The sequence below is a fragment of the Sus scrofa genome, chromosome 10 (genome assembly GCF_054392235.1).
Source record: "Sus scrofa isolate SSC_HxYL_T2T_F1_AM1 chromosome 10, Sscrofa_HxYL_maternal_Yorkshire_Landrace_v2.0, whole genome shotgun sequence".
NCBI lineage: Eukaryota > Metazoa > Chordata > Mammalia > Artiodactyla > Suidae > Sus > Sus scrofa.
Genome location: NC_139392.1, coordinates 57,182,720 through 57,197,335, shown reverse-complemented (window position 1 = coordinate 57,197,335; position 14,616 = coordinate 57,182,720). Strand labels below are relative to the sequence as shown.

Here is a 14,616-nt window from a genome sequence, read left to right as displayed (position 1 = left end):
TTAGAGGATGAAATGCAGATAAGCTTCCAAAGTAATTCTGGTGTCAGACCAGCCAAGCTCAGGCAGGCAGGAAAGTAGTTACCGCATGTAATGTCCACTTGGTGGTGCCACTTCACTAATTCTGCAAGATGGAGGTGCTGTGAAGGCCAAACTTACGGCCCCACTTTTATTTTATTTTATTTTTAATTTGTTTTTTATTTTTATTTTTTGCTTTTTAGGGCTGCACCCGTGGCATATGGAAGTTCCCAGGCTAGGGGTCAAATCAGAGCTACAGCTGCTGGTTGGGGCCCACTTCTGACTCTGACAGTCTGGAAGTAGGCACTTGGTTAAAAGCATTAAAATGCTAAACCATGACCTCATTTTTTATATATTCTGAATGTTTACTTCATGTATTTTCTGAGGTGGTTATATCCAGTAATAAATTCAATCCTTGTCAAAAGCATTCTGAAATCACTGGCCAAATTTAGGACAAACTGAGTACCAAAAAGTAAATAGACATCATTAGTGTCTGCAACTATGTCAAAAAATGAGATGAAATGATGGATAGATAGAAGGCAGCCTTGCTGAAGAAATATGTAATAAGGTATACTAAAATGGAAATTGTAGACTGTAGGTGATGTGTTCACCATGAAATTCTTTCAACTTTTCTCTACATTTGAAAAATTTTCTATTAAAGTGTTAGGAGAAACAAATAATGTTGGTAATTGATTATAAAATATTGAGTAAAATAGAATGTTAGTCCACACTGATACTCAAAAAAAAAAAAAAAAGATGAAAAGAAGGGAAATTTATTCTTTTCAGAAGAAGGTGGGGTAAGGAATATTGAAGAAATGAAAGTCATCATTTTGTAATTTAATCCTAAGAGCAATGATATGACAACATCTAGACTTCTTACTCTGGGCACAGTGCTCTGTGCCTCCTCACACCCTACCTTACTCCACCTCTTTTCCCCTTGATTTTCTTTCTTTTTTTTTTTGTTTTTGGGGATTTTAGGGCTGCACCAGCAGCTTATGGAAGTTCCCAGGCTAGGGGTCGAATCAGAGCTGTAACCCCTGGCCTACACCACAGCAATGCTAGATCAGAGCCATGCCTGTGACCTACACCACAGCTCACGGCAATGCTGGATCCTTAACCCACTGAGCGAGGCCAGGGGTGGAACCCAAAACCTCATGGATCCTAGTCGGGTTTGTTATCCATGAAGGGAACTCACCTCTTGATTTTCTAATACTTGCATCTTTATCAATTTTTTATTGCATGAAGCCCGGAGCTCATGGGTAAGCATCATCTCTTCTCCCATTAAAAACCAATTTCTGGAGTCCCTGCTGTGGCACAGTGGGTTAAGAATCTGACTGCAGTGGCTCCAATCACTGCAGAGGCCGGGGTTTGGTCCCTGGTCCGGTGCAGTGGGTTAAAGGATCTATTGCTGCAGCTGTGCATAGGTCACAGCTGTGGCTCAGATTCAGTCCCTGGCCTGGGATGTTCCATATGCCATGGGTGCAGCCATAAAAACAAACAAACAAAACCAAACAAAAAAGCCAACACATTTCCTATCTGCCCTTACTGGTTGCGATGGTGACAGTCTGAATGTTTGCATCCTCCCCACCCCCGATCCATTATGTTGAAATTCTAACCCCCCAATGATGATGGCATTAGGAAAGTGGGGCCTTTGAGAGAATGGGAATGAGTTCCTTTATGAAAGCGAGCCCACAGAGGTGCCTAGCCACTTCCCACATGAGGGGACAGTGATGCCAAGGTGCTGGCTATAAACCAGGAAGACGCCCACACTAGAACACTGACCATGCAGCCACCTTGATCTTAGACTTCCAGCCTCCAGAACTATGAGAAATCTATTTCTGCTGCTTCTAAGCCATGGAGTCTGTGGTATTTTGTTATAGTCGCCTGATTGCACTGGTTCCATTTTTGTCTCATGGTCACTCTTCAACCTATACCAGTATGGCTTTCATTCTTATTGTGTTACAGAAATCACCTCTGCTAAAATCAGCCATGGCTTTCATTTCCCTAAGTCCAGTTTTCATCATACACAGTGGACCGCTTCCTCCTTAAAATATTCTTTTTTTTGTGTGTGCTTTTTTGGGGCTCCACTCACAGCATATGGTGGTCCCTAGGCTAGGGGTCAAATTGGAGCTACAGTGCTGACATACACAACAGCCACAGCAACTTGGGATCTGAGTCGTGTCGGAGACCCACACCATAGGTCACAGCAATGCCAGATCCTTAACCCACTGAGCGAGGCCAAGGATCGAACCCGCATCCTCATGAATACTAGTTGGGTTCTTAACTGCTGAGCCAATGGGAACTCCCCTCCTTAAAATATTCTTGTCTCTGATTTCTGTGATCACATTTTGCTAGTTTTCTCCCACCATTGGGACTACTCCCTTTCCTATACCATCTCAACCTTTTCACTCAACCCTTAATATTACGTACAGTTTTTTCTTTTTTCTTTTTTTGGTTCCATCCCAGGCATTCTCAGTCATTTCTTTAACAAATATTTTTCTTGCACCTACCATGCAGTAGACACTGTACTGGTTACTAGGCATTGCATATATGGTCCTTGTTCTCAGGGAAGTTAGAGAACAAGGACCATAAATCATAAATTATTTAATTGATTATTTAATTATAGCTGATCTAAGGACTATTAAAAAGTTTAAGGTACTGCTTCTACAGGTGAACTGGAATGAACTTGGCTGTGTCTGAAATTACACAGATGCAACCCATTTAGTCATAGAGGAATCAGAAATGCTCTTACAAGCAAAACACCTTCCTACCCTTGAGGAAAAAAATTACTAAACAAGGATAAAATCCCTTTGAGTTTGTCAGTTGCAACTAAGATTCTTTTCCTCTCATTTTCTTCTCTTATTTGTTTTTAGGCAAATCTCTAGTATGTCTGAAGGGATCAAAATTCAGATGGCAAGGTGATTATAGATTGTGTTTTTGGTTATAAAAATGCTTTCATCTTGGACCACAGAGCTGGTGGTGGGAAGTCTTTTTCTTGCAGGACTCCTGATTTTTTAAAGATTAGGAAACTTACTCTGTCTAATATTTAATACATACAAAAGCTATAAAGAGCATAATAACACTTGTCTGTGAAGCAATTTTGTCAGATAAGTCACTAAATGACTTATTTCTGATCTTTACATTTATTTCTTAATTTTATATCTAAAACTAAGAATTGAAAACAATGGCTTCAGCTCTTTATTATAAAGTCCACCTTTGAAACTAGATATAGAACTACCATATGATCCAGCAATCCCACTCCTGGGCAAATATTCAGACAAAAAAACTTGCATTCAAAAAGATACATGCACCCCTATGTTCATAGCAGCACTATTCACATATGGAAACAACCTAAATGTCCATTGACAAATGAATGGATGAAGAAGATGTGGTACATATACACAATGGAATACTACTCAGCCATAAGAAAGAACAAAATAATGTCATTTGCAGCAACATGGATGGAACTTGATATTCTCATGCTAAGTGAAGTAAGTCAGAAAGAGAAAGACAAATACCACTTATAGGTGGAATCTAAAATATGGCAAAAATGAACCTATCTATAAAACAGAAACAGACTCACAGACATGGTGAGCAACCTCGTGGCTGCCAAGTGGGAGGGGGAGGGAAAGGGGTGGACTGGGAGTTTGGGGTTGGTTGATGCAAACTATTACATTTAGAATGATAAACAATGAGGTCCTGCTGTATAGCACAGGGAACTATGTCCAGTCTCTTGGGATAGAACATGATGAAAGATAATATGAGAAAAAGAAAGCATATATATGTATATATATATATATGCATAAAACTGGGTCACTTTGTGGTATAGCAGAAATTGATAGAACATGGAGTTCCTGTTGTGGCACAGTGGAAACGAATCTGACTAGAAACTATGAGGTTATGGGTTCAATCCCTGGCCTTGCTCAAGTCTACTTTTTTTTGTTGGTGGTGGTGGTGTTTTTTGTTTTTGGTTTTGTCTTTTTAGGGTCACGCCCACAGCATGTAGAAGTTCCCAGGCTAGGAGTCAAATTAGAGCTGTAGCCACTGGCCTACACAGAGCCACAGCAGCGCTGGATCCGAGCCGCGTCTGTGACCTACACGGCTGCTCACAGCAATGTCGGATCCTTAACCCACTGATCAAGCTGGGGATTGAACCCGAGTCCTCATGGATCCTAGTCCGGTTTGTTACCGCTGATCCATGAGGGAACTCCTTCAAGTCTACTTTTGGTCCCTGCTTTAGCCACTCTCCAGCTGTGTTTATGTAAAGGTGTATCTTATGCCAAAGCCTGGAAAATCACCTGCAGGATAAACTCTGGTCAGTTGTGCCTACCTGGTTCTTGTGCTATTACCCAGAGTTATGAGTTAACTTCTTTAAGTATTAGCCTTCCTCTTTTTTTTTTTTTTTTTCCTCCTGCTGCTGCAGCATGTGAAAATTCCCAGGCTGGGGATGGAAACTGCACTGCAGCAGTGACAATGATGGATTCATAACTACTAGCCTTACTTTTAATTGGATTATTTTATACCCATTGATATTATATCATTATGTCATAGACATTTGAATTTGCTCACATTTGGAAAAAAATTTGCTTTTGGGTGATTTCTAAAATCACCTTGGCTGTCAAGCACTTCTTCCCAGAGATTGCTAATTAAATCAAAGTAAATGAATGAGAAACACATTGAATATATTTATCATGCATAAAAATTTCAAAGAAATTCATTTGACTAAAGAGGACATGGATCGGAGTTCCCCAGAGGCCTGGTGGTTAAAGGATCTGTCATTGTCACTTCTCTGGCTCAGGTTTGATCCCTGGTCTGGGAACTTCCACATACTGAATGTGGCCACTAAATAAATAAATAACCTTATAATGTGCTTTGAAGAGATACAGGTGTTGAGAGCTGAGCTCTCCAATGTGCTGGGGACCCCAGGGATGTGAGGTTTTACATTTGGCTGATGTGGTAACAACTCAGAGCTGCATGTTGGCATCTCTCACAGTTTTTCCCATCAGCAGATCCCAGTAGTTGCTACAAGAGCCAAACTTCACACCTGGAGTTCAAAACTTGGTTTGGTCTGCCCCGAAATAAATGCCCACCTCAGTGGTTTAAATAATAGCTGCTGAACTTGAGCATTTGCTAGGTACAGTGCTTTACATTAATCTCCCAAAAGTCTTACCATCGATGCAGGCTATTAGAACCCATTTTTAGAGGTGGAAATCGGTATAGAAGTTAGGTAACTTGCCTAAATGATGGGCCTGGCAGTCTGGCTCTGAAGCCTCAACTCACTTTACCCAAAGAATCTGTATTTTGCCCTCCTCATAGTGATTTAGTATGTAGCTTTCAGCCTCAGCCTCTGTGTCCTGCATCACCTGACCTTCCCGCATCCACCATCAACAGTCTGGCTTTTTTCAAGAGTTCGCCCCTCTCCTCTCTCTGCCACTTCCTCCTTAACCAAAGGCCCCTTGCCATCTCCAGCCAAGGTCAAGGCCACATACACTATGGTCAGTGCTTGAAGCATGGCAGACTTGGAGCCTTCTCCCTCCTGTGCATTCTAAATTCTTCCATCTCTACTCCTTTCTCCCCTCTTCTCTGACCTACGGACCTCATGCTCTATAGGGGAACGGGGAAGTGGCCGTATAGGTCAACAGAAAAACTAACCTTTGTTGGCTTCCTAGAAATGTCTTTTGTTGACTTTGTGCCCCTCCTTGCTGGATACAGTATACCCTGAAACTACACCTTTGCTTCCTACCTGGGTCTAGCCTTCAGTTCAGCAATTATTTTGTTTCAAGCCTACCTGACTGCACAAGTCAGATCAGTGCTGTTTAACCAGCTTCCTCCTTGTAAATGTTCCTGGACCAATGGACTTGGGTAGATGAGAAACTCAGAATGCAGTAACTAGAACTAGAAAAATAAAAATTCTTTTTATTTTTTTCTTTTCTTTTCTTTTAGGGCTGCACCTGCAGCACATGGTGGTTCCCAAGCTTGGAGTCCAGTCGGAGCTGCAGCTGCTGGCCTACACCACAGCCACAGCAACGCAGAATCTGAGCTGTGTCTGTGACCTACACCACAGCTTATGGCAATGCTGGATCCTTAACCCACTGAGCAAGGCAGGGATTGAACCTGCTTCCTCATGGACACTAGATTGGGTTCTTAACCCGCTGAGCCACAATGAGAGCTCCAGGAATTCAGTTGTAAACCTAAACTTATCATTGGGTTTAGATTCTTGGGACCAGGATTTTGAAATTAGCAAAGAGCCACGAGACAATTAAGAAGTGGCCTGTCTTCCTGTATGTCTCTCTTTACCACAGGCCGCATCTCCCTGCCCTGCCTCTCATACCCTCCTGTTCTAGGCCTTGACCTTTCCTTGTGCATAATGTAATATGGGAAAAATCATTCTTGACAGGGCATTCCCTTCGTGGCTCAGCAGTTAATGAACCTGACTAGGACCCATGAGGACGACGGTTCCATCCCTGGCCTCACTCAGTGGGTTAAGGATCCGGCATTGTCGTGAGCTGTGGTGTAGGTTGCAGACATGGCTTGGATCTGGCGTTGCTGTGACTGTGGAGGGCGTAGGCCAGTGGCTGTAGTTCTGATTCTACCCCTAGCCTGGGAACTTCCATATGCCCGAAGTTGCAGCCCAAAAAAAGGCAAAAAAAAAAATTATATATATATACATATATATATATATACATATATATATAGTTCTTGACAGGGTGGCTTGGGGAATTATATCCACTGAATATTTTCCTTCCACTCAGTCCAGAGTAGGGCCTCAGTGGATATTTGTGGGATGAATGAGTGAAGGAATGAAAGCCCACAAGTGCTCATTTGAAACATTTAGGAAAGATTCTCCAACTCCCAGTCTGATGTAAGGAGGTGAGATCGCCTCCTCATATCATGAGTAACACTTTTTACAAACTCTGTTGTGCTCGTTTGCATTGTTACCTAATGTTAACCTCACAAAAGCTCTCGGTTTCCAGCTCCTCACATAATGCCTGGCACAAGGACAGAGCTCAATAAATTGTTCTTGAATCAATAACTGTCATGCTTTATGTTGAAAGAGTTTTGGCTCTTGGAAGGAAAGAAACAAAGGCTTGAATTTATAAAACCAGGAAATTGGAAGGAACACTGAACAGTCTTCAGGTACATTTCCTGGATTAACAGTTCCCGGTAATCATCTACTTTGTCCCTGAACACCTAGAGTTTCCTTAACCATGTGACTCCCAGGATTTTCATAGGAAGCCTCTGTTTTTCTTTACTTCCAGAGGATACAAGACATTTGTTATCATCTCTTTCTTTCTCTCTCTTTCTTCTTTCTTTCCTCCCTTCCCCCTCCCTTCCTCCCTTCTTTCCTTCCTTCCTTCCTTCCTCTCTCCCTCTCTCTCTCTTTACCGGAACAACCAGCCGTGCCAAGACTAGGCCAACCACCTGAGTCTGTGTGTGGAGTGGAATTAGATGCCTCCAGCCCCAATCCTGGCTTTGAGTGAAAATCGTGCTGTACTCTATCTGCAATCTAAAGACAGAACTCTAAATTTCCGTGGCATGGTAGAGACTTGGGATTCATGCTCCCACGTCTATTCTATATGAAATTCCAAATTTTCCCACTTTTGGTTTTTTTTTCAACTTGACAAACAACAGTTCAGCTCACATCCAGGCCCCAGCTTCTCATTAATATCAATATTGTCAGGATGAGGCGTTCCTGTTGTGGTGCAGTGGAAATGAATCTAACTAGTATCCATGAGGATTCGGGTTTGATCCCTGGCCCCATTCAGTGGATTAAGGATCCTGCAATGCCATGAGCTGTGGTGTAGGTCACAGGTGTGGCATGGATCTGGCGTTGCTGTGGTATAGGTCACAGATGTGGCTATGGTGTAGGCTTGGCAGCTATAACTCCAATTCAACCCCTAGCCTTGGAATTTCCATATGCCTAGGGTACAGCCCTAAAAAGAAAAAAAAAAAAATAGTGACAGGATGAGATGGGTCAGAGGACACCACTACCTTCATTTTAAATTATGGGATTATGGAATGGAAGTTTTATAATCATCAGTGAGAGAGAGAGAGCGAGTGGGAAGAGAGCACCTAGTAACCAGTCTTGTATCTGTCTTAACTGAGGTAAGGACATTTTTCTGAAAACCTCTGCAGTCCACTCTCTGGAGGCTGGGGACGTGCTTGCAGGACAGATTGCTTTGTGAACCACTTGAAACTGGTGTTTCTGCTCCTGTGATCAGGGGCTTTCTGTCATTACTAACATGACATCTGCCTGACAGTTAGGACTAGAGATGGATAACATACCAGGTTTTACTCCATGCCATCAATATGTAAAGGCTCAAAGGAAGCCTCTTAGGAGTTCCCGTCATGGCTCAGTGGTTAACGAATCTGACTAGGAACCATGAGGTTGCGGGTTCGATTCCTGGCCTTGCCAGGTGGGTTAAGGATCTGGCGTGGTAATGAGCTGTGGTGTAGGTCACAGACGTGGCTCGGATCCTGAGTTGCTGTAGCTCTGGCGTAGGCTGGTGGCTACAGCTCTGATTAGACCCCTAGCCTGGGAACCTCCATATGCCGCGGGAAGCTGCCCTAGAAAAGGCAAAAAGACCAAAAAAAAAAAAAAAAAAAAAGGAAGCCTCTTAGAATCAGAAGGGATATCCATGGTGGGAAAATAATAGCATTTAATCTTTCTCTTCTCTTTTCCTTTTCCTGTGACCATGAGATGCCTAAATTCTTCCCACAGTTTTGGTAAAAGGCAGCAGTGAGGCCTTATCGGCCTCAGAACCTTAGCCTTAGTCCTTGCTCTGCTCACAACTGATCTTCCAAAGCATTCCTCCCAAAGGTACTTTCACTCTCCTGAAACCAGAGATGTGGCCAGTATCATTCATTAATTGTATATACACTCCCTTTTTACATGTCTGACTTCGCTATTTGAATCTAAGGTTGTTGGTAACTTTAGAAGGAATGGTAAAGTAAGGACCCCCCCCCCCACCCCCGACTTCCTCATCTTTATAAAAGCAGCAAGAACATTGGCAAATATTTGTCCAACTGACTTCTTCTGAACTCTGGAAATTAACCACAGGCTTACAACAACCCAGAGCACATTTTTTTTTTTTCCCAAGTAAAATGACTGAATCTCAGATCTGTAGGCTTTATGGTGTCTGATTTCTGTTGTCCTATTCCATTCTCCCCAGACTCTTGATAGCCTCGAAAAACAACTCTGCAATCATAGAGCATCCTGAGGAAGAGGCAGAATGAGGCTGTCACTCTCCCAAAGTCCAATTCCAAGATAACTGCCTTTATTTGACCGTCTCGCAGTCTAACTGCCATTATTTGACCTGTCTCGCAGTTCCTGAGAAAATCCCATTCACAAGGCTTGACTTTATTTAATCTGAGTCAGAGTTCACCCAGTACTATTTCCTTGGAGGCAATTGTTTAACAGAGGCAGCTGCCTGAGGTGGTGATAACAGTTGGAGAAAGCAAGATAAACAAAAATTGAAAGGAAAAGAACATTTCGAGGAATTTAAAGGAAAAACTGGGGAGTGAGATAGCTTTAAGGGGCTCTGAAAAGCCTTGACATTCCTGGGAAATTAGAAGCTCAGGTACATGCCCAGCACTGTGTTCAAGCTTAAGAAAAGACTTGAAAAAAATCAAAGCTGCCATCTCTGGCTGATGTCGAAACCCTGCAGGAGCCAGGAAGTAAAAGTAAACATAGAATTAGAATTGTAGAGGAGCTGCCTGAGCACCTCCCTGTGGACACACAGAGAGCCCTCAGCAAAGGCTGAGAGATATACTGGTTCCAGGCTCTTGGAAATTTATGTTAAATCCTTAACTAATGGTTACACTAACTGAGCAGAGACTTTAGTGGCTGCAGGTGGCAATAAGCACAGACTACCTAGAATTTGTACAGTTAATTCACTAAACAAACAAATAGTAACAACAAGAATCATAAGAGCAACAAATAGCAACAGCAATAAGCCCTGGGGAAAGAGGGAGGTATCTGTTTTCCACAACTGTCACATAATTTTATTTTTTATTAGAGTTGATTTACAATGTTGTGTTAATTTCAGGAGGATGGCAAAGTAATTCAGTTATGTATATGTCTATCTATATAGTTATATGTATATAATATTTTTTTCACACTCTTTCCCTGTATAGGTTATTACAAAATATTGTGTATAGTTCCCTGTACTGTATAGTAAGTCCTTGTTGTTTTTTTTCTATTTTGTATATAGTATAGCGTGTACCTGTTAATCCCAAACTCCTAATTCATCCCCTCCCCCCCCCATGTTTCCCCTTTGGTAACCACAAGTTTGTTTTCAAAAATCTGTGAGTCTGTTTCTGATTTGTAAATAAGCTCATTTGTATCATTTTAAAATTAGATTCCACATGTAAGTGATATGATATGATATTTGTCTTCTTCTATATGACTTACTTCAGTTAGTATAATCTTTGGGTCCATCTATATTGCGGCAAATGGCATTATTTCATTCTCTTTTATGGCTGAGTAATATTCCATGATATATATATTACCACATCTTCTCATCCACTCCTCTATAGATGGACATTTAGGTTGCTTCCATGTCTTGGCTATTGTAAATAGTGCTGCAGTAACATTGGGGTGCATGTATCTTTTTGAATTATGATTTTCTCTGGATAGATGCCCAGGAGTGGGATCACTGGGTCATATGTATAGTAGCTCTATTTTTAGTGTTTTAAAGAAATTCTATACTGAACTTTTTTTTTTTTTTTTTTGCCTTTTGTCTTTTTAGGGCTGCATCTGCAGCATATGGAAGTTCCCAGGCTAGGGATCCAATCAGAGCTACAGCTGCTGGCCTATGCCAGAGCCATAGTAATGCCAGATCCGAGCTGTGACTGCGACCCACACCACAGCTCATGGCAACACCAGACCCTTAACCCACGGAGCGAGGCCAGGGATTGAACCCGCAACCTTATGGTTCCTAGTCAGATTCGTTTCCACTGCGCCATGATGGAAACTCCTGAACTTTTTTTTTTTAAATGGCCCCACCAGGGGCATATGGAAGTTCAGGGAGCAGGGATGGGACCCATGCCACAGCAGTGGCCCAAGCTGCTATGGTGACAACCCCAATCCTTAACCTGCTGTGCCACAGTGGGAACTCCCTGAATTGACTATTTTAAATATGTTCAAAAAGTAAAGGAAATCATGCACAACTGTGTGAGGAGCTGGGAACTGCAGCCAAGACAACGTGAGGGAATTGTGTAATGTTGATGGAGAATACTTTGATACTGTGTAATGAGATCTTGCTGCATAGCACTAGGAACTATATCTTGCAATGGACATGATGGAGGATAATGTGAGAAAAAGAATGTGTATATATATGTGTGTATGACTGGGTCACTTTGCTGTACATTAGAAAATTGACAGAACATTGTAAATGAACTACAATGGAAAAAATAAAAATCTTTTTTTGCCATTTCTTGGGCCGCTCCCGAGGCATATGGAGGTCCCCAGGCTAGGGGTCCAATCAGAGCTGTAGCCACCGGCCTACGCCAGAGCCACAGCAACTCGGGATCTGAGCCGCATCTACGACTCACACCATAGCTCACGGCAACACCGGACCCCCAACCCACTGAGCAAGGCCAGGGATCGAACCGCAACCTCATGGTTCCTAGTCAGATTCGTTAACCACTGTGCCATGATGGGAACCCTGAAAAAATAAAAATCATTTTAAAAAAAAGAAATTGGATGAACTCCAGTTATATGCAATACCACGGCTGAATCTTAGAATTGTAAAGCCGGGCAAAAGAAGCCAGATACAAAAGGATTCATCTTAACCTAATTTCATATAAACTTTTAAAATAAGCAAATAATTTTTCTTGAAATTTTCTATTGACATAAAGTTCAGAAACAGACAAAGGGAGTTCCTGTTGTGGCTCACAGTAACAATGAGGAGTATCCATGAGGATGCAGGTTTGATCCCTGGCTTTGCTCAGTGGGTTAAGGATCTAGCATTGCCATGAGCTGTGGTGTAGGCTGCAGATGCAAGTCAGATCCCGCATTGCTGTGGCTGTGGTGTAGGCTGGCAGCTGCAGCTCCGATTCGACCCGTAGCCTGCGAAACTCCATATGCAGCTGGTGCAGCCCTAAAAACAAAAAAAACAGATCAAACCCCCAAAAATAGCCCCCCCCCAATCCAGACAAGAGGAGTGCTAGGGGATTCATAATCAGAAGTTAAGGTAAAAAGCAAAGCGGGGAAGTAATTACCATAAATTTGGGACCCTCGTTAGCTGTGGGGGAGGAAGGTGGTTGTGACAGAATGGGTGGGGTGGAGGTGTCCAAGCTGAGGGATGGCAATGTCTTACTTCTTGATCTGGGTAGTCCTTTATAAGACGTGGTCTATTCATTTGCACGTGTTTTTCTGCATGTTCTATTTCACGGTCATAAGAAAAACCCTGCCAAAACCCTGATCTTGCCTCTCCTGAACCTGAACCTGTCTCTCTTCCCCCATCTCCTCTTTGCCAGAAGAATGTACTTTCTGCCCTCATTTTCACCAGTCCCTGCATTCCTACTCATAACACAAACTCTCCCCTGGCCCCCTCCCCACCAGTAACCTCCTAGTTAGCAAATCAAATGAACTTGTCTTCTCTGATCCATGGAGGAGTCTTTGCAGTTGACCTTGTGGCTCTCTTTTCCCTCCTGGCTTCTGTCCTCTCTCTCCCTGTGGCCTTCTCTGCTGCATCCTCGGATGTTGCTAACTTTCCTGCTTTTTAAACATTTTCCCTCCAGGTCTCATTCACGCCCTTGCCCACCTCTGTGCTAGCAGCCCCCAAATGTATATGATGCCCCCTCCCAGGCTCCACTGCAAGTGTTGCCCAAAGCTTCCCGCTCCATCTCCATCTTTCTCTGGATGTTTGGAATCATCTTAATTTCAACCAACAAGCCTCAAAATGAAGTCCTTCTCTTCCTTGCTCCCACCCAATTCCTGCATTTCCCATTACCGTAAAGGGAATTCCGAGGTGACATCTCAAGCTAGAAATGTGGACTTGTCACTCTCTTTAACCTGCCCTGGCGCCAAGAATGACTCTCATTATGCTCACACTGTGCTAGTCACTTGCTGTGGCCTGAATGTTTGTGTTCCCCCCAAATTCCTGTGTTGAAAATCTAATGCCCAGGGTGGTGCATTAGGATGTGGGACCTTGGGGAGGTGATCAGGTCACGAGGGCAGAGCCTTTGTGAATAGGATTAGGTAGTGTCCTTAAAAAAGACCCTGGAGATGTCCCTTGCACTTTCTGCCATGTGAAGAAAGGGGCCTTGCCAGGCACTGAATCTGCTGATCTTGAACCTCCCAGCCTCTAGAACTGTGAGAAATAGACCTCTCCCCTCCTTCCTTCCTTCCTTCCTTCCTTCCTTCCTTTCTTCCATATCTGTTTAAAAGCCACCCAGTCCGAGATATTTTGTCACAGCCATGGAAACAAACTAAGACAGCATTTTTAATTTTTTTCCTTTTTACAGCCACACCGGTGACATATGGAAGTTCTCAGGCTAGGAGTTGATTCAGAGCTGCAGCTGCCGGCATGCCACAGCCACATCAATGCAGGATCCAAGCCACATCTGTGACCTAAGCCGCAGCTTTACTGGAACGCTGGTTCATTAACCCACTGCGCCAGCATCCTCATAGACACTGTGCTGGGTTATTGTCTTCTTGTCTTTATTTTTAGGGCTGCACCCGAGGCATATGGGAGTTCCCAGGCTAGGAGTCCAATCAGAGCTACAGCTGCCGGCCTACGCCAGAGCCACAGCAAATCGGGATCCCAGGCGCATCTGTGACCTACACCACAGCTCATGGCAAGGCCAGATCCTTAACCCACTGAGCGAGGCCAGGAATTGAACCTGAGTCCTCATGGATGCTAATCGGGTTCATTAACCTCTGAACCATGACTACCACTTCTATTCTTTCGAATCCAAAAAGTCTCCCTGCTCTATGCTTTTTTCCTCACTTGTGATGGGGATCAAGTTATTCCCTCTCGAATATGCCACTTTGGCGTAAGAATTATTTTGAACTGAAGGCAAATGAGAAAAAACAGATGCAGAAAGGGCTCTCTGTTCTTACTTGATCTGCTTAAAAACAAGGCACAACTTTGCCTTGTGGGATGTTCCCCCTCTCCCTTAACAGAAAGACAACAGCTCTTATCACTAGAGGCAGAGATGGCAAGGAGCTATTTAATCAAACCCCGTCTTTAGTAGTTACCTCCACATAGTTCCCAGTGATTTTCCCACAGTTTATTGGCCCTCAAAGCCCACACCCTCTTTCTTTTGTCTGATCACTTTTCTACAATTTATCGCCCTTTTCAAAATGGCATATGAGCCTCTGAGTCTTACTGCTTCCTTGGCATTTTCACTTCTTTTCTCTGAAGGCTTCTTCTCTGTGAGTTTTATGTGTACATGAAATTTAAAATGTTAACAAAGTGTCTATGCCTTTGCTCCTATTGATCTGACACTTGTCATCTTCATTCATAGACCTCAGGAGCTGCATCTTAGAGGGTAGAAGGAAAGATTTTTCCTCTCCTGTCCTTATAACCTGTGGGATGAGCATGATGGTGATGAATGCACAGACGACTAAAGGGAGGATCAGGGAAGTTA

At 43.1% G+C, this 14,616-nt stretch overlaps 2 protein-coding genes across 5 annotated transcripts in view; one reads left to right on the top strand and one right to left on the bottom strand.

The window, feature by feature from the left end:
• Positions 1–14,616, top strand: part of RMI1 (RecQ mediated genome instability 1) — a 534,328-nt gene that overhangs the window by 289,262 nt on the left and 230,450 nt on the right. The window lies entirely within an intron of this gene.
• SLC28A3 (solute carrier family 28 member 3) overlaps positions 1–14,616 on the bottom strand; it is a 65,500-nt gene that overhangs the window by 43,320 nt on the left and 7,564 nt on the right.